Raw genomic sequence first — 24,624 nt, 5'->3', positions numbered from 1 at the left:
ACCATCTTACAGCTAGACCTCTTTTGTAGAAATGAGGGCAAATGAAGTGAAGTGCCATATGTGCGAACTTTTTTTTCATTAAGAGACAATTCGCAATTATGTAAAAAGTGTAATTTATGCCCTACAGGAAGCCCTCAGAGTCTACCCCCCTGCCCCAGTGTTCCCCTGGCTCCTTCTCCAACTAATAAGGACCCCCTTCAACCCAAACAGTCCAAAAAGAGATAGACAAAGGGGTAAACAATGGACCCAAGAGTGCCAATATTCTCCGATTATGCTCCCTCCAGGTGGTGGGAGGTGAATTCGGCCCAGTCAGAGTGCATGTACATTTTTCCCTCTCAGACTTGAAGCAAATTGAAATAGATCTAGGTAAATTCTCAGATAACCCTGATGGCTATGTTGATGTTTTACAAGGGTTAGGACAATCCTTTGATCTGACATGGACAGATATGTTACTGCTAGATCAGACACTAACTCCAAATGAGAGAAGTGCTGCCATAACTGCAGCTTGAGGGTTTGGCAATCTCTGGTATCTCAGTCAGGTCAATGATAGGATGACAACAGAGGAAAGAGAACAATTACCCATAGGCCAGCAGGCAGTTCCCAGTGTAGACCCTCACTGGATTGCAGAATCAGAACACGGAGATTGGTGCCGCAGACATTTGCTAACTTGCATGCTAGAAGGACTAAGGAAAACTAGGAAGAAGCCTATAAATTATTCAGTGATGTCCACTATAACACAGGGAAAATAAGAAAATCCTACTGCCTTTCTGGAGAGACTAAGGGAGGCATTGAGGAAGCATATCTCTGTCACCTGACTCTGTGGAAGGCCAACTAATCTTAAAGGATAAGTTTATCATTCAGTCAGTTGCAGACATTAGAAAAAACTTCAAAAGTCCACCTTAGGCCCGGAGCAAAACTTAGAAACTCCATTGAACTTGGGAACCTTGGTTTTTTATAATAGAGATCAGGAGGAGCAGACAGAATGGGACAAACGGGATAAGAAAAAGGCCACCGCTTTAGTCATGGCCCTCAGGCAAGCGGAATTTGGAGCCTCTGGAACAGGGAAAGGCTGGGCAAATCGAATATCTAATAGGGCTTGCTTCCAGTGTGGTCTACAAGGACACTTTAAAAAAGATTGTCCAAATAGAAATAAGCCCCCCCTTGTCCATGCCCCTTATGTCAAGGGAATCACTGGAAGGCCCACTGCCCCAGGGGAAAAAGGTCCTCTGAGTCAGAAGCCACTGACCAGATGATCCAGCAGCAGGACTGAGGGTGCCCATGGCAAGTGCCAGCTGATGCCATTACCCTCACAGAGCCCCAGGTACGCTCGACAATTGAGGTCCAGGAGGTTAACTGTCTCCTGGACACTGGTGCAGCCTTCTCAGTCTAACTCTTCTGTCCCGGACAAGTGCCCTCCAGATCTGTCACTATCCGAGGGGTCCTAGGACAGGCAGTCACTAGATATTTCTCCCAGCCACTGAATTGTGACTGGGGAACTTTACTCTTTTCACATGCTTTTCTAATTATGCCTGAAAGCCACTCTCCTTTTTTAGGGAGAGACAGTCTAGCAAAAGCAGGGGCCATTATATACCTGAACATAGGAGAAGGAACATCTGTTTGTTGTCCCCTACTTGAGGAAGGAATTAGTCTTGAAGTCTGGGCAACAGAAGGACAATATGGATGAGCAAAGAATGCCCGTCCTGTTCAAATTAAACTAAAGTATTCTGCCTCCTTTCCCTACCAAATGCAGTACCCCCTTAGACCCGACGCCCAACAAGGAGTCCAAAAGATTGTTAAGGACCTAAAAGCCCAACGCCTAGTAAAACTGTGCAATAGCCCCTGCAATACTCCAATTTTAGGAGTACAGAAACCGAATGGACAGTGGAGGTAGTGCAAGATCTCAGGATTATCAATGAGGCTGTTTTCCCTCTGTACCCAGCTGCACCTAACTCTTATGCTCTGCTTTCCCAAATACCAGAGGAAGCAGAGTGGTTTACAGTCCTGGACATTAAGGATGCCTTTTTCTGCATCCCTGTACATCCTGACTCTCAATTCTTGTTTCCCTTTGAAGATCCTTCGAACCCAACGTCTCAACTCACCTGGACTACTTTACCCCAAGGGTTCAGGGATAGCCCCCATCTATTTGGCCAGGCATTAGCCCAAGACTTGAGCCAGTTCTCATACTTGGATACTTGTGTCCTTCGGTATGTGGATGATTTAATTCTAGCCACCTGTTCAGAAACCTTGTGCCATCAAGCCACCCAAGTGCTTTTAAACTTCCTTGCCACTTGTGGCTACAAGTTTTCCAAACCAAAGGCTCAGCCCTGCTTACATAAATACTTACAGCTAAAACTATCCAAAGGCACCAGGGCCCTCAGTGAGGAATGTATCCAGCCTATTCTGGCTTATCCTCATCCCAAAACCCTGAAGCAATTAAGAGCGTTCCTTGGCATAACAGACTTCTGCCGAATATGGATTCCCAGGTACAGCGAAATAGCCAGGCCATTTTATACACTAATTAAGGAAACTCAGAAAGCCAATACCCATTTAGCAGAATGGACACCTGAAGCAGAAGCAGCTTTTCAGGCCCTAAAGAAGGCCCAAACCCAAGCCCCAGTGTTAAGCTTGCCAACTGGGCAAGACTTTTCTTTGTATTTCACAGAAAAAACAGGAATAGCTCTAGGAGTCCTTACACAGGTCCAAGGAACCAGCTTGCAACCCGTGGCCTATCTGAGTAAGGAAATTGATGTAGTGGCAAAGGGTTGGCCTCATTGTTTATGGGTAGTGGTAGCAGTAGCAGTCTTAGTATCTGAAGCAGTTAAAATGATACAGGGAAGAGATCTTACCGTGTGGACATCTCATGATGTGAATGGCATACTCACTGCTAATGGAGACTCGTGGCTGTCAGACAACCGTTTGCTTAAATATCAGTCGCTATTACTTGAAGGGCCAGTGCTGCAACTGCGCACTTGCGCAACTCTTAACCCAGCCACATTTCTTCCAGACAATGAAGAAAAGATAGAACATAACTGTCAACAAGTAGTTGCTCAAACCTACGCTGCTCAAGGGGACCTTCTAGAGGTTCCCTTGACTGACCCCAACCTCAGCTTGTGTACTGATGGAAGCTCCTTTGTAGAAAAAGGACTTTGAAAGGTGGGGTATGCAGTGGTCAGTGATAATAGAATACTTGAAAGTAATCCCCTCACTCCAGGAACTAGCGCTCAGCTGGCAGAACCAATAGCCCTCACTCAGGTATTAGAATTAGGAGAAGGAAAAAGGGTAAATATATATACAAACTCTAAGTATGCTTACCTAGTCCTCCATGCCCATGCAGCAATATGGAGAGAAAGGGAATTCCTGACTTCCGAGGGAATACCTGTCAAACATCAGGAAGCCATTAGGAGATTATTATTGGCTGTACAGAAACCTAAAGAGGTGGCAGTCTTACAATGCCAGGGTCATCAGAAAGGAAAGGAAAGGAAAATAGAAGGGAACCGCCAAGCGGATATTGAAGCCAAAAGAACCACAAGTCGGGACCCTCCATTCGAAATGCTTATAGAAGGACCCCTAGTATGGGATAAACCAAGCCCCAGTACTCAGCAGAAGAAATAGAATGGGAAACCTCAGGAGGACATAGTTTCCTCCCCTCAGGATGGCTAGCCACCGAAGAAGGAAAAATATTTTTGTCTGCCGCTAACCAGTGGAAATTACTTAAAACCCTTCACCAGACCTTTCACTTAGGCATTGATAGCACCCATCAGATGGCCAAATCATTATTTACTGGACCGGGCCTTTTCAAAACTATTAAGCAGATAGGGCTTGTGAAGCATGCCAAAGAAATAATCCCCTGCCTTATCGCCAAGCTCTTTCAGGAGAACAAAGAACAGGCCATTACCCAGGAGAAGACTGGCAACTAGATTTTACCCACATGCCCAAACCTCAGGGATTTCGGTATCTACTAGTCTGGGTAGATACTTTCACTGGTTAGGTGGAGGCTTTTGCTTATAGGACAGAAAAGGCCCAAGAGGTAATAAAGGCACTAATTCATGAAATAATTCCCAGATTTGGACTTCCCCCAGGCTTACAGAGTGACAATGGCCCTGCTTTCAAGGCTGCAGTAATCCAGGGAGTATCCCAGGCATTAGGCATACAATGTCACTTACACTGTGCCTGGAAGCCACAATCCTCAGGAAAAGTCGAGAAGATGAATGAAACACTCAAACGACATCTAAAACAGCTAATCCAAGAAACCCACCTTACATGACCTGCTCTGTAGCCTATAGACTTACTTAGAATCCATAACTCTCCCCAAAAAGTGCCCATATAAGATGCTGTATGGATGGCCCTTCCTAACCAATGACCGTATGCTTGACGGAGAGACAGCCAGCTTAGTTGCAGACATCACCTCCTTAGCCAAATATCAACAAGTTCTTAAAACATCACAGGGAACCTGTCCCCGAGAGGAGGACACCTAGTGACATGGTATTAGTCAAATCCCTTCCCTTTAATTCTCCATCCGTAGATACATACTGGGAAGGATCCCACCCAGTCATTTTATCTACCCCAACCACAGTTAAAGTTGCTGGAGTGGAGTTTTGCCTACGTCACACTCAAGTCAAACCCTGGATACTGCCAAAGGAACCCGAAAATCTAGGAGAAAATGCTAGCTATTCCTGTGAACCTCTAGAGGATCTGTGCCTGCTCTTCAAGTGACAACCGTGAGGAAAGTAACTAGAATTGTAGATGCCCATGGCCCACCCTTGTCATATTTTTCTTTTTACTGTTCTCTTATCCCTTTTCACACTCACTGCATCCCCTCCATGCTGTGTACTACCAGTAGCTCCCCTTACCAAGAGCTTCTATGGAGAATGTGTCTTTCCGGAAATATTGATGCCCCATCGTATAGGAGGTTTTCTAAAGGAATCCCCACTTTCACCACCCACACCCATATGCCCCTGCACTTCAGGCCATACATTTCAATCCCTGCATCTTTAACCTCCTTGTTAAGTTTGTCTTCCAGAATCAAAGCTGTAAAACTACAAATGGTTCTTCCAGACTCCCCCTTGACTTCCACCCCTCCGGATCCAGCAGGGTGTCTGCTGCATTTCTGATCCAGTGAGGCGCCCATTGACGCTCCCATTGGGGCTAGAGGCTCGCCATTGTTCCTGCGTGGCTAAGTGCCTGGGTTCATCCTAATTGGGCTGAACACTAGTCGCTGGGTTCCTCGGTTCTCTTCCATGATCCATGGCTTCTAATAGAGCTGTAACACTCACCACATGGCCCAAGGTTCCATTCCTTGGAATCCATGAGGCCGAGAACCCCAGGTCAGAGAACAAAAGGCTTGCTACCCCATCTTGAGAGTGGCCCACCACCATCTTGGGAGCTCTAAGAACAAAGACCCACCCGGTAACAACACCACTGCACTCCAGCCTGGGCAACAGAGCAAAACTCTGTCTCAAAAAATAAAAAAAAATAAAAAAAAAAAAAAAAAAAAAAAAAAAACCATAGCCTCAGACCTTTGAAATATAGCACATTATAAATTATTTAAAATATTTTACAGAGTATTTATGGAAAGTCTATCTGCTTGAAAGTTAAATGGAAACGAAAGTCATGTAGTATCTGATCTCAGTTTACTTGCTTCATGTTCCACCTCTACTTTGCCTCTCAAACTCATCAAGCCTTTTCTTCCCTAAGAAAACAGTGGCTTTGCAGATACAGTATCTTTGAGGTATTGTCATGAACTTAAACCTGCTATTCATATTCTTGACTAAGCTCAGTGAGAGAGATACCTCCAGTAGAGGCTAAGCAGCTTTTCTTCATGATCTGTGGACACTTGGCAGAAGTGCTGATGACAGTTGCAAGAACATGATGCACAGCAGTATTCTTTACAGCAGTTTAATCTGTGTCATCAAATCCCCAGAAACCATGATTAATAGCAGCACTTTAGTTTGTTCTCAAGTTGTATATTTGACAGTGGTGAACTTTGATCTACAGTCTCACTTTACAGAATCATTTTGACAAAAACATTTTCTGTAATCCTTTCATTTCATTAAGCCCCCCCAAAAATATCACATAGGGGACATTTAATGCCATTGCTGTAAGCTGTGTGTTTAGTATACCATGTAAGTACTTTTAAAAATGTTTGAAACTCAATTTATTTATTATGGTTGCACGCCAAATTGTGCTATCCAAAAACATGGATCTCAGATCATGTAGACATAAATGAATGAACGAACGAATGAATGAATGAATGAATAAAATTATAACTTCTATAATCTTCTACTGGATTACTAAAGGATAGAGGGCTGAGTTGTGTCCAGACATTGAGTAGTCAGCATCACACAAGGCAAGCTTACCACCCAGAAGTGGCCAGCGAAGGATTTCTCAAGGTCAAATTTAATGAGGAACATGGAATGGAAAATCAACCCTATGGGAAATAATGAGTCCATGATTTAGTCTCACATAAAATTATTTTTATTTCATGTAGTTAGCTGGGTTAAATTAGTATTTTTTTCATTATTTCCCCCTCTATTCTTCACCCTCTGCATTCCAGGTGTGGAGAACACTCTTTTTATTCTCTTTATAATTCTCTTTCTGGAACATTATTGCCCAATAGAAATAGAAGATGAGCCACATATGTCATTTAAAATTTTCTACTGGCCACATTAAACTTACTTCTGTAAGATTTTACTGTTTTTGTACTTAGTTTTTGAGCTCCAGTTTCTATTTTACACTAACAGTAAGTGAATTTTCACTTTTTACATTGCTTTTGGTTTAAAATTTAAACTTATGTTAATTAAGATTGAGTGAATTTACATTGCTTTTGGTTTAAAATTTAAACTTATGTTAATTAAGATTGAGTGAAATTAAAAAACTCTAGTTCTGCAGCTACATTAGCCACACTTCAAGTGCTCAGTAGCCATGTGTCTGGTGGCTACCATGCTGGACAGCATAGTTCTGAAGCATCAGTCAGAGAAATAGCTCTATGACTGGGGAATGTAATGCTATTACTTTAGCAAATGCAGTCTTACTTAGGAATTATTGGAAAAATGAGAAGTAGGAGCATTGGGATATCTGGTACCTGTGTGGAACTTGGAAGTGAAAGGGTATCTTTTCTTTAAAAAGTAAGGACTGAAAAGAGAAGTACATAGAGATGGAATGCAGGATCATTGGAAAGTGCTTTAAAAGTGGTAGCCACTACTATGAGCTTGTCAGCCTTAGATTAACAATATGAACGTAAGATCTTTGAAGTCACAGAATAGGACTGATATATAATAGGTGTTTAGTAAGTGCTACTACCCTTTACTTCTTTCCTTCTATCCATTGTAGCAGTCATATAGTACTTCATCAGTCAAAGGAAAAAACGAGTCTTTCTTTATAGATGGTTAACGGTTGTGACTTAGGAAATGTTCTCATATAAAGACAACCTTTAGGGGATTATTGGAGAAAAGAGAAATTTATTTCATACTCCATGGAAATGATTATTGGTTAATAATAAGCAGTAAATACACCAGGCGTATTAGTGTTACATATATTTTGGAAAGAAAGTGCGGTTGAAGTTGGGTATCAGATTTATTTGCCACTATAATAGAAGTGTTTGGGGGCAGGTGGTGTGGAAGCAAGTGAAATTGCTCAGAATAATGTTCACAGGCCAGTGGAGTATCTCTGAGCATGACTGGTCCCCTGCCACTTTGTCCCTGGAGAGCAGAGCTTTCATCCCAGCCTGAGTCTTCTCAGGATGGCCTGTCTCTGGTTTCTCCCTCTGCCACATGGTTTTAGATGCAATCCAGGCTTTCCGAGAAGGCACTATGCCAAGGTTTCTAAGCTGGAAGACAAGATAACAACTTTTGATGGAAATATGTCTGGCCTGCGTGATGCAGTGATTTAATTAATTATGTTCAAAGTACTAAACTACCATCAGCTGTAACAGTTACAGGAACTGAGGCTCCATGAAGAACACTGAGGTAATGGAAATCCAATAAAAAGTAACACTGAGTTGGCTTAGATAAGGGAAAAAGGGAGATATCAAAGAGGAGGCTGGACTTCTTGTCTGTGTAGTTGACTCATCATAAACTTCAAGAAAAATCTGCTAGGTCCCAACACCGTCTTTCATCCTGAAGTGAAAATGGTTGGATACGAAAGATTATCACTGTGGCTTCTCGACACTATGATCTGTTTCTGCTGTTACTGAGTTTATAAAAGGGAAAAAAATGCTTTTCCCAAAGTGATCATTTATGGGGCCTCCACATTGGGATGATTCTGTTAGCTCTTGAAGCACTTGAACCTAAAATGTCCTACCAGGATGAGTGTCACTTTTGGAGATTGCATTAAATGCAGTATCTTATGAAGATTATAATCATATTTAAGCTATTTTTAAATTCGTTTTGCTGTTGGCATATTTGGGTAGGCATTTGCAAATGCCATTGAGCGTCTGTGACTAGAAATGAGAAAAGAGAAAGAACTGAGAGTTTTCTCATTCTCCTTATTGGTTTCGATCATTTCTTTTCCCATATCCCTTCCTACATCTGATCTGAGGTTTGAGTTGACTAAGACCTCCACTAAGGGCTCTGACACATGTACCACTATGGGCTTTGGGGGAAGGGATGGGGGCAGGAGAGAGAGAGAGAGTTTTAAAGGATCAAATACTTAATGGTTTGTATGTGCCAAGTAAAATTTTAAAAATATCTTATATATTAACACATTTGCTCCTAAAAACAAGCCTCTGTAATATATGCTATTATTATCACCCCATCTTATAGACGTGGACACTGAGTAATAAAGAGAGATTAAATAATGTGACCAAAGTCACTCAGCCTGTAAGTGTCAAAGTCAAGATTTGCACCCAAGGATTCTGACTCCAGGGACCATGCTTTTCATCACTCTGCTGTCCCACCTCCTGCGCTATGTTATGGAACTTCAGAGTTTCCAAAGCACCTTATAAATGTTTTGCAAAGCATCTCAGTAGTAGAAGTTCATGAAACTGGTGAGCTACAAGGCTGGGATTCAGTCCCAGGTGCTCTCTGTCCAGGATCCTCTCTACTATATGTCATACACACGGTAGTTTCACAATAATATTTGTTAAATATTTGAATATTCTAGAGAGGACAGGGAAAAGGTGTTTTTAAACACTGTGATACTATGATACTGAGAATCATACTGGGGTACTGGGAATGGATATTCTTCATTCTCAGTTGTAGAATATAATTTCCTCACCCCCTCACCACACATACACACACACACGCACACACACAGATGTACACACACATACACATCCTATTTAGTTTCCAACTGGCATATTATCCAAACCCAACTAACTGATCTTGCACAAATGCATCCTTTGAGAATTTCTTGCTGAGAAAGAATAAGCGTAAATTTCAAGAATTAGTGCAAGGTATTTCTTATTTTATACCCTTTGCAGGGATTGCCTGTCCAGACCCTAGCGCAAACCTACAGAGCTAGCAGAGTAGACAGAGAATGACTGCCCAAGAGTGTGCCTCAGGGTCCCCAGCTGAATGAGGCCCTTCACAGTGACCGAGGACAAAACATGTGAGGCAAAACACATGAGCTCTTGAACACGGCCTGTTTCTTTCCCCGCAGCTCTGTAAAATCAAAGTTGGAGGCACCACAGGAGCTCTTTTAAAATGTCCTGGCCAGCTTGCTGCAGCCCAGATGTTGTTCCAGTCATTTCGCTGCAAGTTCCAATAATCGCATGACTTGAGCTGCTCCTCTGCAGACCCGCTAGCCTCCATTGGCGCTGCTCCTGTAGATGTTACAGATGCCACAACTCATTTCTTTGAAGTCAGTGTGTTTTTTCAAAAAACACTGCTTTCAACAGATTTGGCCCAACTTCTCATTATATAAGCTGATCTTCTGGAACATCTGTCACTGTTGTGGCTTCGGCCTCCATCCTCTACTAAAGTATAATAAATTGACATTAATAAATAATGAGGCAGTGGTGAGTTTAACATACATATTATGAGGCATTGAGGCTAAAATGGCAGATTTTCATCTTTCAGAAAAAGCAAACAAGGGAAACACAGCTAGGTCCCAGATGACAACCTCCAACTATTGCTGGCTTAAAAACAATTCTAATGTACCTCACATAATTGACTTCTCTTAATAATACAAATTGACACAAGGTTAATGGGAATGGCTGGGGCTTCATAGCTGGAGACATATTAACACAGCATAATTTCCATTCTATACCCTCTTGGTTCCCATTTCTCTAAATGCCGTCTTCTGTCCAGAGATAGTATTTTCGTAGCAGAAATAACCATTTCAATTCAGTCTATGTTGATCTCTACCATAAAGAATAATGTTGTAGTGGTATTATGCACTTAGGTAACACCAACCTATCTCATTGCATGGTGTGATCTCATTAGCCACAGTCTCATTGTTGCTGTGAATGTTTGATTGCTCATTATTCTTCTGTGGGGTCATACTGTGTACCTGCTATGTCAGTACCTTTAGGTACATGCTAGTGAATGCCCTTTGTGAAAACAGAAAAAGAGGCAGAATCTGGTTACTCTCTAGTGTGAAGTTCAATGCTTTTGAAGTTCAAATATATTTCCGTTTACACATGGCCAAAGATAACCTAAAATTAAGGCTAACACATGTAGTTAAAAAAAATAGCAAATGGCTGTGATTCAATCCTTTGTTCTTTGGCACACACACACATGCATATACACACAAGTTTGCATACTCTTAACCTGTACTTATGTGCCCAGCCTCCGCCTGTCTTTTGTATCATAAAAGCTCTCTGAAGCCAAGGACAGCATCTGGCTGGTTTAGCCTGTGTAGCTCCAAGTTTGTGTCATGCAGTGGATGCTTAGTAAATATTTAATGACAAAGGAAACACTGCTGTAAGTAAGGATGACTATTATTACTATTCAGCAATGAATGAATGGAAGGAGGGATATGAATTGCCTGGTGCCAACACAGCAAGTCAGTTGCAAAGTATACCTTGGAAGGCTGAGTTCTTGGACTGTGCCTGGGCTTTTTCAGATTTGGGCATAGAACACTTTGTTGCTGTTAAAGAAGCTTGTTAAAATTAAAGCAAAGAACACAGACCTCTGGGAGCTTACATTTTAAAAGCAAAGATAGTATGGAAGCCAAAAATAAGAGTATCAAAAAGAGAGAAGACCAGCTGAAATCAGCAGACAGTGGTAACATAGTGGAAGAAGGATAGCAAGTTTCTCTATTGGTGCAAAGCCCGGAAGTGACTTCTCCTTGGTTCCTTTAAGGAATACTTCCACCATAGTTCAATGTGGTTATGATAAAACTTCATTTTATTTTCCAGCCAACAGTTCAGCATTATGTACCAGTCACAGTTCTTAGACATAAAGAATGTGACTCACTACAGGCTTACAGGCTAGATCACAAAGATAATTACTCCTGCCCATCCTCACTTCTAGACTTCACCTATCTTAAAGTAACTGACATACTTGCATGTCTATACAGTGAAAGAATACACATCATACTTTCATACTTTCATTTATTTTCAATTTTAGTGCAAATTCTCATGTAGAGGAAATTTTTTTTTTTTTTTTTTTGAGACAGAGTCTCACACTATCACCTAGGCTGGAGTGTGGTGACACAATATCGGGTCACTGCAACCTCCACCTTCCAGGTTCAAGCAATTCTCCTGCCTCAGCCTCCCTAGTAGCTGGGATTACATGAACCCACCATCATGCCCAGGTAAATTTTGTATTATTATTATTTTTTTTAGTAGAGATGGGGCTTCACCATATTGGCCAGGCTGGTCTCGAACTCCTGACCTCAGGTGATCTGATCTCCTCGGCCTCCCAAAATGTTGAGATTACAGGCGTGAGCCACCACATCTGGTCAAGAGACTGATTTATTTTAATCATGATCCATTCCCTTCCGGCTATAAGGTTGTGTAAATATTTATGTAATTTTTGCTTGATTCAGCACAAAAATATCAGCCACCTTAATGTGCCTGTGCTCAAGCTGGTTGCTAAAATATTGGATAATTTTCATATTTATTATTATCCCAGGACTAAGATCTTTTAATTCAAAAGAATAGTTGAGTTGTCAGTGTTATAATAACTGATGTTTTGTACCACATTCTGTTTGTTAGCAACTCATGACTTGGTCTCAGAACTCAGAAATGAGAGCAAAGGAATTATAAAAATATTTATATATGGATGTAATAATTTGGGATATTTTATATCCCATCTGCCTAGAGTTGATTTGTTATAACAAAAACCTGTCTAAATTCATAGGCTACTATGTAGAGCTTAGCCCTGCACAGCATATGTATTTGTATAATTTCTGTTACCAAAATATCTTGTAACCTCCTTCCACTACTGGCTTTGGGCTTTTGGATACACATTGCAGATTGTTTACCCAATAACCATTCTTCCTTTCTTCCTTACTATCAGAACCTCAGTTTTCTCTGGGGAATTATTTGTTCCCAGACTTCCTTGTAGCTATTTGTAACTATATGAACACTTCAGGCCAATAAGATATAAATTCGTGTGTTTTAGGGATTTGTTGAAAAATGTTTGCTTTCCTACTACAGAGTCTACATTTTACTTCTTATTCCTCTCTTGTTTTATTCTTCTCACTTAAATTATAGATATAATTCTAGAAGTGGGAGAGCTATTTTTGTGAGCATTCAAATCAAGGCATAGTAAATATAAGTTTAAAATTGAAGCTTTGAGTCAGAAGGCAGAAGGCCTTGTATATGAGGCTATGAACTCAGAACTTTTCCAGTGGACCAGGCAGAGCCACTGACAGGTTTTGAGCATAAAACTGGCAAGAGTAGAGTGAAGTGCAGGGTCAGTAATAGAGAAAGAAGATTCTTTACAGAACTGGAGATGGGAGGCATGAACATGAGGAAGCTGGGCTTTAATTAAAAGACTCTAAAATAGGATCCTCAATCATATTACGATGTACTTCTGAGTCAGTAACTTAGTAACCAAAATTTGGTCGGGGTCACCATGATGTAAAATGAAATGATAAAAAATGTGCAATGTGTATTTTAGGTAGATAAACAATTTAGCTGAATAGCCAGTATATATGAATGTCCTATTCTTCTTTTCCACTTTCCCTGTTCCTGACCATTCCCCTCCCTCCTTCTTCCTCCCTCCCTTCTTTCTCTCTCTTTTTCCACCATCCCTATTTGTGGCTTTATTCTAATCCAGGAATGATAGACCTTGGGGGAAATTTAGAGATTTCATTGAGTGCGTGCGTGCGTGTGTATGTATGTTTAGCCATCTAGCTAGCATAAAATCAATGGAAAGGGTACATTGAAGATCAACTCACCAATCCATGGGTAATAGTGATTTATGTTAAATAATTCATCAGCTTCAACTTGGAATTCCCAAATCCCTCTTTGTTAGATGTGTGGTATTAGGAGACTCATTGTTATAGAGAATTGTAACATCGTGACCCCACAGTGGCAAAGGTGTGGCAAGCTAACTGGTTCTGTTTGGTCCAGAGTAAGTTTTTAAATTAAAATAGCCTAGATGTGCATAAATTAACCTGAACAGTACTTCCTGCTCTCATCATTTTTTCTCCAGATTAAGGAATATGACTGTTGTTTATTTGTTTGCTTTGTGCCTGCTGCATATTTGAAAGGCATTCAGCTCCTTCATGGTGTTTAGTTTATTGCTATTTGGGAGGTAGGCTTGGAAAGTGAGAATGTTGCTGTTGCCCTTTCTGTAGACAGTCAGAAACAAACCAAGAAAATCTATAGGCTCCTAACAGATGGGTTTTAAAAAGTAGGTCATATTTTGAGCCCACCAACTTTGATGACATCCCTATAACAGAAACTGGATTCCTAAGTGTCAGGACAATATAAATGAGGTTCTAAAATGGCCTCTGGATCTGTTATAGCTTCCAAGTACAGCTGAGGAAAAAATTGTAGAGCGAAGTCTCTAAGGATTTGGGAAAGTAAAAACCACTCCGGGAAGCCCTGAATTCATTGCTCTGTCTCGCTTTTTTCCCTGATAGAAGATATTGGGATTGATTCAGTCTTGGGAATTAAGGAATTCAGATGATGTGGAGATTTGGGGGAAAAAAGGGTGCGTGGAGTGTGTGTGTGTGTGTGGCAAGGGAAGAACCATTTTTCTCATTTTCAATAAGAAAATTAAAGCATATGGAGGCTGAAGTCCAAATATGCTACTGCTTCACTTTAAGATAATCTGTTTCTGGCACTGAAAGGCTAGAAGGGCAAGGTGTGAAATGTGTGAGGAAGAAAGAGACCCCATCTTCCACCTGGTCTAGGATGTGTATACCAGGGGCACTTTAGGTAACAGAATTATGTACAGATCAAGTTAAAGAGCATGAAGCTCAGGGGAAGAGGGTTATAGGTTTATGAGAACTCACAGGATTGAGATAAAGTGCCCTTGTGTATTTTCCACTCTGGAGAGGGGAAATAAAATACCTTCTTAGATCCAAATATCTGTGGTTTCTCAGGCTTCATGCCTCATTGCTGAGTGAGAACAATTGGAAACCAGAAGGTACATTTATACATCAACACGATTTTGCCTCCAATGGAATGAAGGGTGAAACGGCCTTCCCAGATTACGCCTTGCTGATTGCTTGGCATCCCAAATGCTAGTCCATCAGAAATGTTTCCCAAGCTTAACTCCCCCAAATACTGTTGAACTAGAGATACTTTTTCATTACTTTTTGTCTTGTCTAAAGACTGCTTGCTCTTCCTTTCTCCCTCATGATCTATGTTTGAGATCCAAAAATATTTCTTATTTTATGGCTTCTTCATTTTGATTATAAATTTTGGCCAAGACAGAAATTCTGCAGCACAGGCTATTACTAGGCATTTTTCACACTTGTTGCCTATGTGCTGATTCTTGTACTATTATTTTCCAAAATTGATTATTCAATAGAGTAAGTCCCCAACTTATGAAGGTGAATGAATATGTGTTGTCAACCATAGCCTTCCCTTTCCAGTCAACCTCATGGATATCAAGTATTTTATACTAGTTGAGGAAAGAAGGGGACGAGACAATATAATGATAGAAATTACAGTGATTGTATTTAGTTAAATGCAAATTTAGTACATGTATGTATACATACATATATACACACACACACATATATATTTACATACACACCATACCTCAATGGTATTTGAATACACTGAAAATCTTCCTATCTCTATTCTGACTCTTTTCTCTTTCCTTTCACACAAAACTATTGTGAGGCAGATCTTTATCCAGAATGTGGAAGCTATTGTCCAATTGAATGGAAATAGAACAATTCATCTTGAAAATCTTGAAGCATATCTGCAATTATGTCAACTGCTATTGCACTATGAACAACAAAATTACTACTTATGCCAAAAAAAAAAAAAAAAGTTACCAAGAGGAGGTTAGCAACAAACGGACAAGCCCAACATATAAACAGCTGCGGGGCAGACTCAAACCATAGCACATGTCTCATGACTTTATGAAGAGAAATAATCTAAACTGAGGGTGTGAGGGTTGGATGCTCCAACTCATTTCCCATTGGGGTAAACAAGGTGCTATTCACCATGCAATCAGACAGGACTTATTCTAAAATACCTCTGTGGGAAGAATTAACAATACGTAAGATATGTGATTTCACCCTGACTTTTAACAGGAGATATTGACTTTGTCTTTAACTTCCTACGGATTCTCCAAGCTTTTCTATTCTAGGAGTAAAGAAGTCCCTAGAAGAGAAGGAAAATTGAGGAAAGTTGATAGTCCACAGAACTTTGATTCTCCTGAGCTTTGACTTTCTTACCTATCTGAAATATCATGCATTTCAGCTGACATTCTGAAATAGTTCTTTTGGTTCTATAGGCACATAAAAAATCATTTGGTTATTTTATGGCCTCCTTATTAGAAGAACTTTGTGCCAAATTTGCAAGTCCAGGACCTTATACATTTCAGCTGTGAAACCTTGGGCAGTTTCATAACTTCTCTAAGCCTCAGTTTCCTTATCTGTAAAAAGAGGATAATAATAGTACCTACTTCATAGAGATTTTGTAAGGTTAAATCATCTCATAAATGTAAATCACTTGTAATGGTGCCTGGCACATAATCAGCACTTACATAGCTTACATAGCACAGAATCACCACTTGAAGTATACACACTGACCAGTGGGATTTCTATTAAAAAGTTTGGGTGGCATTAGACATAAAAATTGACAATGAAGTTCTCTAGGCTATTTGGCAGAGTTAGGGGGCAAAGTTGCCATTATATCAAGTATACAGTAAATAGTATGGAAACTATTGTATTTAAAATCATTGTGTCTTCATTATAAAAGGGTTATTCATTTGCACTCAATTTTTATTTGCGCCTTTAAAATATGGAGTGCACTTAAAATACTGTCTAGGATTGTTTATATCCTAAAGATAATTATTAAACAAGGAAAGTGAAGATAAGACACATTGTTAGCAATCTTTCTTGCACGTCCCATGGTCGTATTTTCTTGGGGTCCAGCAGAAATATTATAGAATAAAAATGCACAGAACAATCTGACAGGTAGCTCCCTTAGCACCCCTCATCCTTTCTTGCTGACTCTATTTGGGAATCCCCAGGAAAGAAGACATGCCCATGAGATCTCAGCAGATCTGTCTCACTACTTTACCTACTAGTCTGCTTCCTACTATATACCATCAAAATGGAAAACTAATGAATTCAAAAACCTTTGGCTACTGCATCCCACATGGATTTGAATCTGCACATTCTGTTATTTTTGCTAACATTAGCACACAATCTAAGGTTGCTCTAGTTTTGATTTCAAAATTTACTGGACCAACTTACTTATTTTTCTAATAGGATCAATGATAATGAAATTTAGTCTCTTTTGCTCAATGATTTGGGCATTTCAATCTAGAAAGGATTACAAACTTTTTAAAGAAATACACTAAACATCGTCATTGGCCATGCTTGCTAAGATGTTGACATCAAATATAGGATCTTTGTAGAATCAGCAATCTAAATCTATCACTTTTGGATGTGACAGCCAATATTTGTAGGGCCCTATTTGTTATGTTCAACTTTTAATTGCTTTTAATAGAACATGTAAGTTGTTTCATGAAGTAGATCAACAGAATCAGCATGAATAAAGACTGATATTCAATTCAGTAAATATTTATTGAAGTAAATTGTGGGAAAATTACAGCCTCTGCTCTCTCTTCCCTCAAAAAAAGCATCTGTTTAAGAACACTGAGTGATAAAAGAATTAAGGAATATCTGGCAAAACAAGTGATATCTGATAAATCTTCAGTTTTGGAATTCGTTTTGATCTCTTTTAGGAGTTTGACAAGTCATCCTTAGATTCATCTCACCAAGTCCCAGTGTGTGGACAATTCTACATATTTATGTAATAAATAATTAGGTGGAATGTGATTCCAGAGAGGGCAAACAGAATGAAGTAGAAACCAACATTTTTTTCCTTGAGTGTTCTCTTTTATAAAAACTGTGAGCTATGCAATCATGGTTCTAGATTTCATGATCATGATTTTTGCAACAGACCAAAGAGCTTTTTACACAAACAATTATCCAGTATTAACAGATGCACCCAATTTTAAAAAAACATAAACAGTTATGTACAAAACATATACCTACTTGCTTACAAAGGCAGAAGCTAGCATACTTTACTTAGACTGAAAGGCATCAATATTATTCTGGTTTCTCTTCATCCATTACTTTAATCATATCAAGTGAATAATAAATATGAGGCAATCTACTGTCTGCTAGGGATAAAGGTAAGTGGTTACTACCTCCAAGAAATCGACAGTTTAGTAGTCTAGGATACAAGTACAGAAATAAAAGTTTGGCAGGGCTATATGAAAACACATGTAGGATCTTGTGGTCTCACAAAGGAATAAGTGATAATTGGTTTAAAAACAATTTTGTTGAAAATAAAACAAACTAGTTTGATTCTTGTCATCATTTACCATTTCACAATGCATATATATATATATATATATATATAACAACATCAAGTTATGCAACTTAAATATATACAATTTCTATTTGTCAATTATATCTCAATAAACCTGGAAAAAAGTCTTGTTATCATAAAAAAAATTGAGTGGATATTCAGTGAAATAACAAATTGATCAGAAATAAACATTCTCGATTATTGCTTTTTAATATAATGTTGGTAGTTTTGTTGCACATGAGAGCAGTATCAAAAATTTGTTATTAGTATTTAGGCATATTTTTTTACTATTTCCAAGAATTAGAAATAATTAAATAAAAAGAAGAAGTTACTTAGGAGCAAGGAGGGAGTCAGTCTTAAATCCATTTGGGGTAAGTAGGGGCATAAGTAGGACATGGTTATCAGAGGCCTCCTAGAAATGATGTTTAAGTTAAATTTTAAAGGACAGCTGAGTGCTTTCCAGGTAGAGGAGTGGGGATGGAGAATATTTTAGGCAGAGGGAGTTGCTCTTTGTCCAATTCAATGCATTTTTCCTTGTGTTGTACTTTGTTTGCCTGCCCTGAAACACGTGGCCTGAGCACACCTATGTTTGGTTCAGGGCAGCCAATAGCCTCAAGTGGGGTTGGGCTGAGCATGGGTGGCTGCGATCAAGGCTGCAGAGGTGAGAGAATGGGGCCAGAACAATAGGAGAGCTGGAGTAGCTGGGTGTCAGAGCAGTAGGGGGTGTACCAGATCCTGCAGGTAGGCTGGAGGGATGAATTCTGATAACTTTGAGGCTGTGTTACTACAGCGACACTGTTATGGAGATACTAAGCACTGGAAATATTAGTGAGAGGAAGTTGAACCGGGTCTTTGGTTAAACTCTTCTGGAAGACTGAAGTAGATCTGGGTTATAAGTGCCCACTGATCACCAGCAGGGACAGAAGAAAACTTTCGCTGGAGGAATGCTTCCCCAAGTTAAGGCTGTAGGACTTTCACAGAAAAATATCAAAATATGAATTCATATACAGAAATTACTAAATACACTAGAAAGTAGGCCATGTGAAGGACAGTCAATGGAAAGAATAAACAATAGATTTGAACCTCTATGAACTGCTAAGTTTGAAACATTTAACAAAATAAAGGATGCAACTGAAAGATGAACAAACAACAAAAGACAAGCAAATATGGTAATTTTAAAAAGCTGGACTTCTAGAAATAAACAATTGTAAGTGTTGTAATTCAAAAAAACTTAATGGATGGGTAAAAATAACAGATTAAACAAAATTAAGGAAAGTAAATGAGCTGAAAAAATAATCTGAAAAATCTATCTAGAATGTTGCAGAGATGATGAAATGAAATGTGGTATCAACGTTGAAAGATATAGAAGGTAAAAATAGAAGGTCTTACATATGTTCAATAAGAATTTGAAAAAAGAGATTTGAGAGAATGGAGGAGAGGCAATATATAACAAAGTAGCAAGTATTAATTTTCCAAAACTAATAAAAATTATGACAACACACTTTCAAAGAGCACAACAGAGCTCCAGCAGGATAAAGAAAAAGAAATCCGTCTTAAAAGCATCATAATACATTTTCAGAATATTAAGACAAGGAGAAAATACAGAAAGTAACCCGAGGGAAAGGGTAGATCACCTGCCCAGGAACAACAATTATAATGACAGCAGTGTTCTCCACAGTGAAAAATGGGAGCCAGAAGACTGTGGAATAATGTTTTAAAAATGCTGACAGATAACTGTCAACCTGTACTCCTCTTCTCCTCCTCCCACAAAAAAAACACAAAAACATCTTTGAAGAATGAGGGCAAAATACAGTCTTTTACAGATGCAAGAGAACTTACAAAAATTCAAGGGAATTTACTACCAAAGAATCCACTCTACAGGAACTCATGAAGACTACATTTTAAGAAAAAAGAGACTGATCTCAGAAGGATGGTCTAGACACAAAAATAGTGAGAATGTAAATGATAAACAGAAACGTAAATATTGTGTAAAGTAAAATAACACCATATATTTTATGGTGCTATAAAATACACAGAGCTAAAATATTGGACAAGTTTATAATTTCAGTGGAGGAAAACCAGTTACTTTAAAGGTCTGTATCATTCACAAGGGGTTCAAGACATTTTTAATTTTTAGACTTTGTTAAGTTAAATATGCATAATAGAATTTCAAACAGAACAATTAAAAATAGAAATAGAGCCAGTAGTGAGCCGGTAAATGTATAACAATTGGCTCTCTGAAGACAAAGCCCTAATTTGTGGCATTTGCCAATTTCCATGGTGTAAATACTCCCACTGTGAATGATTTCAAGCTACCAACATGAAGTCACTGAGCTTCATATTGAGCAAAGGAACAGAAGTGAAAGGAAAGGACTCAGAAAGGATACCTAGAAGGACATGCCAATGAGATCAAAGGAAAACCAAGAGAGTACTGTTTTCTGAAAGCTAAGTTAATAAAGTGTTTCAAGAAGGGAGGGAGTGATCATATTAACAGAGAATATTAGTACTCACTAAATACCCATGTTTATTTCATTGATATGAACCTCCTTATGTTAGGTTGGTGCTATGTGACTAGATTCTGGCTAATGGGGTGGATATCATAGTCCTTCCTGACCTTAATTAATTAGAAAGAACCAAGGTCCAATCTAATGAAATAGAAGATTCCTCCCAGGTTAGCAAAGTCACATAAGACTCCAACAGATATCTTATTATGTCTACTGTGTCCTGGGCACAGTGCTATGCCCAAGGAATAAAACAGTGAGTAAACAGGAATTTTGAAATGATTATGTAGCAGTTATACTCTTGTTTCAAGTGTTTTCAAGTCACAAGACCATGTAGCTCAGTTCTATAAACAACTACTTTCACACTGGCATATTCCCAAAGGAGCATTCTTTATGGATACTAGAGTACAGCAATACATGTATGTCCCCTCACTTATTCCTTCTGTACATCAAGCAAACATAGCCCTAGGCACTGAAGTATAGCCCCAAACTTCTCTAGAAACTAATTTCTTCGGGGTTGAAGGCCATTGATCTCTACTGCATTTTTGTTTTGCTGTAGTCAGTCACATTGTACTTCAGTGCTGGCAATGTGGCTCGGTCCTGTATTAGGTGAGATAAAAACACAAATACACTTGCACATTAATACATGAACATAAACATACACAAAATTTCAATGGCCTCAAGTCACATAAAAATAGATTCATATTCATTAGTGTAGTGTATGAGTTATGGAATGGACCCACCCAGAGTGTAGGCTGATCAGAATGGTGTCTGTATAGTTTACCAAATTCCACATGACAAGAGCTAGAGGAAATCTGAGAGATCATTTAATCCAGTGTTTATCAAACATTTTTCTAGACACAATACATAGAACTATATTTTAAGACACACACATGCACACACAAAAACAGAAAGACACACATACACACACACACCCCCCCCTAATTGAAAGAAAAGTCTCAGGAAAGAATATACCATGCAGAATAGGACTCCAGTCTGCTGGCTGAGTCAGAGCCCGGCTGGGACAGGCAGGGCATATGATGTAAGGGAGAACCAGCACCCCTTTCTCATCAGGCACCCCTACACCCACACTAGGTCTCTCCTGACGAACTGAGGTGGACGATAACCTCACAGTGCACTTAAAGGGCAGGACAACTGCCAACATCCTATACAATGGACTGTGGAGCTGTGCCTGGGTGGCAATGTCTACAGCTTGTGCCACCTTGGCTGGGTTTTCTTCTAGAAGAAGTGAGATCAAGAAGCTTGGTGGACCTGGGGAAGTTGTAAAAACATCAATGAATGCTGGCTTCTGTGAACACCAATTAAAAAAAAAAAAAATGAAACAGTGTGGTATTTTCTATCCTGTCCTGTCCTAACCTATCTTGTCCTATGTTTCGTCACATCCCATCCCATCCCATCCCATCCCATCCCATCCCATCCCATCCCAACCTATTCCCTACCTTATCCCTTATCTTATCCTCTTTCCTTTCCAAACATTGCCTGTTGCAACTGGCTAAACTGACTTTATGTCCTACGAATGGCCCCAACTCACAGTGTGAAAATACTATTTTAGACCAACGCCCTAATGTAATGGAAGAGAAAAATGAAGCTTAGCGACAACAAAGAGCTTTTCAAGGTCACAGTTATTGCAGAGCTAGGACGAGAGCCCAGGTCCCCTGGTCCAGAGGGTTTTGTTCTTATTGGAGGGCTATCTGCACCTCTCTTTGAATCTCTTAGAATAGGGAGATAAGGAGAAGAAGGAAACAAAAATTGATGGCTATGCCCTGCCTTCTCCTTTCTGCTTATCCCTGGTCAAGGTTGCCAGAGAATTCAGGCCCTTCAGAGCCAGTTGAGATGTGCTGAATGCTAAGTGATTCCTCATCTGATTCCTTGCTCCAGGAATACAGGGACTTGAAGACAGACTACATTTTTCCTAAGCGAGACAATTTGGTCTCAAGGGAAACCAAACTGTAGCACAGAATGTGAGGTGAGTTTGCCCTTGCCCTTTCATTTATCTTCCTTTAATCAAACAGACTAAACGTTTTCATTGGAAAAGAGAAGATTGTTATCCTTGGCTTTCTTGTGCCTCCAGCAGTATTTTTCTTAGGAATGTGTTAATAGCTGTAAAAATTTTAACACGTCTTCAAGTGCCTCTCATGTTAGGAGATTCTTCTTAGTTGTGGGAAAAGTTGTTGTCAGATTGCCTGGTATTTAAGTGAAATCAAAATGTTTCTGACAGGCTGATTATGCTCTTTCTTCAAATGCCCTGTCTTTTCAGAGTATGCAGCCAGAAGCTTCAGAGGGAGAGACATTTTTCTTGCCAACCCCAATTCCTTCAGTCCTCAATCACTCCCCAGAAAGTTGGGCTCAAAAGACTGTTAACTTCAGGAAAAGTTAGGAAAAGATTTGGGTGTTTTCATTTCAAGATAGTGTGGTGTTTGGCCCTTTTGTAAAGAGGTTCTTTGCTCTGGTCACCAAACTTCTTTACCTGTATGTTTTGTTTGAAGAAACGAGAACATTTAAGTAACAAATACGTAGTGTGTTATGTAGAAGGCAGTTCCAGAAGTTGAGAGCCAAGTGTGCAAATATAGGAGGAAGATTCCTAAAAATTGCTATTACAGTTTTTGTTACCCCAAAATTTATTAAGTATTTAATGCCAATAAAAGATAGAGGAAAGGAGGAACATGAATTCATCTAAGATTATACTCCTGAGTGTTATATTGAAAGAGAAAACTGGCTCTGAAAGTGGGATACCCTTGCTTTGAGAGAAAAATTAAGCAAAGCCCTTCTTCCCTTATCTGCCTTGCTGAGTTTTCTCTATAATGTTTCCTGTTTGAGTGTCCACATGCTTCCTAACACCTCCCCTTTGTTTCTTGTTCTAGAAGAGAGTAACAATAGGATGGAATGCATAAAATCCTTCCCCAGAGCAAGCTTCTCCCACTTATTGAAAGGCTTTATTTTTATATAGCCTCTGGAAGCCAGACAAAGTATCACTTAGAAAGCGAGGCTCACAGGGCAGCTCTGGAGAGATCTGAGGGCTGTGTTCATAAGCTCAGAAAGAACAAAGTTTATGCTTTAGGCCGCTAGACCGTAAGCTCTTTGAGTTCAGTTTTTATCTTCATTGTATTTCAAGAACTGTGCAAGTATCTGGTACCTGGAATATGCTCAATGAATGTTTGAATAAAGATTAAAAACCCTGAATGGATTGATATGGATCTGAATCTTTTTTATATCTCCAGCTCTGTTCTAATGGATGGCTTTTCCTGGAGCTGTATAAATAGACAGCTTGGAAAGTGGATTTCATTTTCTAAGCCAGGGAGCGGGTTACACATAGAGATGGACATCAGTGCTTTCTATTTCAAGAATAAAGGTAAGTCCAAAGAAAGAAAAGCACCTCTAAATCAAGTGTTTATATTCTAATCAAGAGGTGAAGTTCGGTGCATGGGATCTTGGTTCATTTGGTATCCCTAAGTGATACAGAAACAAACAAAAGTTAATGTGTATTTTAAAAAGACTTTCATGCATCCACTAGTTTCCTTACAACCTGCCTCCAGAGCCTATTACAGTAACTTCTGTGGCCTTAGGCAGGCCAGGAAATAGTTTTAATTTGCTGAGGCCCTAAATTATAGACTATGTATTTGCAACTGTTTTGAACTAGTCAGCAAAGTAATAGTTTTCAACAGGTTTTAAAGGAGGCATTTCAGTTCACAAGTTAGTGTTTTAGGTTATGTTGTTGCAAAATAAAATGAAATTTAGGTTTTTCTTCTCCTGAGGAGTGGTGTAATTGAGCAGCATCCAAGAAAAGTGAATAGTGCTCATTCTGTATTAAATTGCTCATCAGAACACATAATTTTTTCTTTTACTTTTTACATTTTTTTTTGGCAACTATCAGTTGTAGCAGGTACTCAAACTGGCGCAATAAATTATCAGGGCTTTATCACAGTCAGGAGTAAACAAGTGTTCTCCATGAGATATATATTAGGGTAAATTATTCTCTCAAGAGCTGGAATCCTGTTATAAATACATATGGTGCTGACATGTATTAGTACATACGGTGCTGATAATCATCAAGGTGCTAATAAATGTACAACCAGAACAAACATTAATTAGATTGTAATACTTTAAATTCAATAATTAAATGTTATGTGCTAGATATTTCAGTTTCATCTGAGCCCTTTGTCACATCAGTGTACAGTATACTCCTAAGTATTTTAA

General features: G+C 39.3%; 1 long non-coding RNA gene across 1 annotated transcript; it reads right to left on the bottom strand.

The window, feature by feature from the left end:
* Nucleotides 1-7,559: 7,559 nt before the first annotated feature.
* On the bottom strand, nt 7,560-21,493 carry LOC112623854. Its single transcript, XR_003119219.1, has 3 exons — nt 21,385-21,493; nt 15,757-15,956; nt 7,560-7,825 (listed from the first exon to the last, which is right to left on the bottom strand). It is a non-coding gene; the product is annotated as an uncharacterized LOC112623854 (long non-coding RNA).
* Between the last annotated feature and the right edge of the window lie 3,131 nt (nt 21,494-24,624).

Source organism: Theropithecus gelada, chromosome 4 (genome assembly GCF_003255815.1).
Source record: "Theropithecus gelada isolate Dixy chromosome 4, Tgel_1.0, whole genome shotgun sequence".
Lineage (NCBI taxonomy): Eukaryota > Metazoa > Chordata > Mammalia > Primates > Cercopithecidae > Theropithecus > Theropithecus gelada.
Note: the sequence above shows the minus strand (reverse complement) of the source record. Positions and strands in the feature narration are given on the sequence as shown.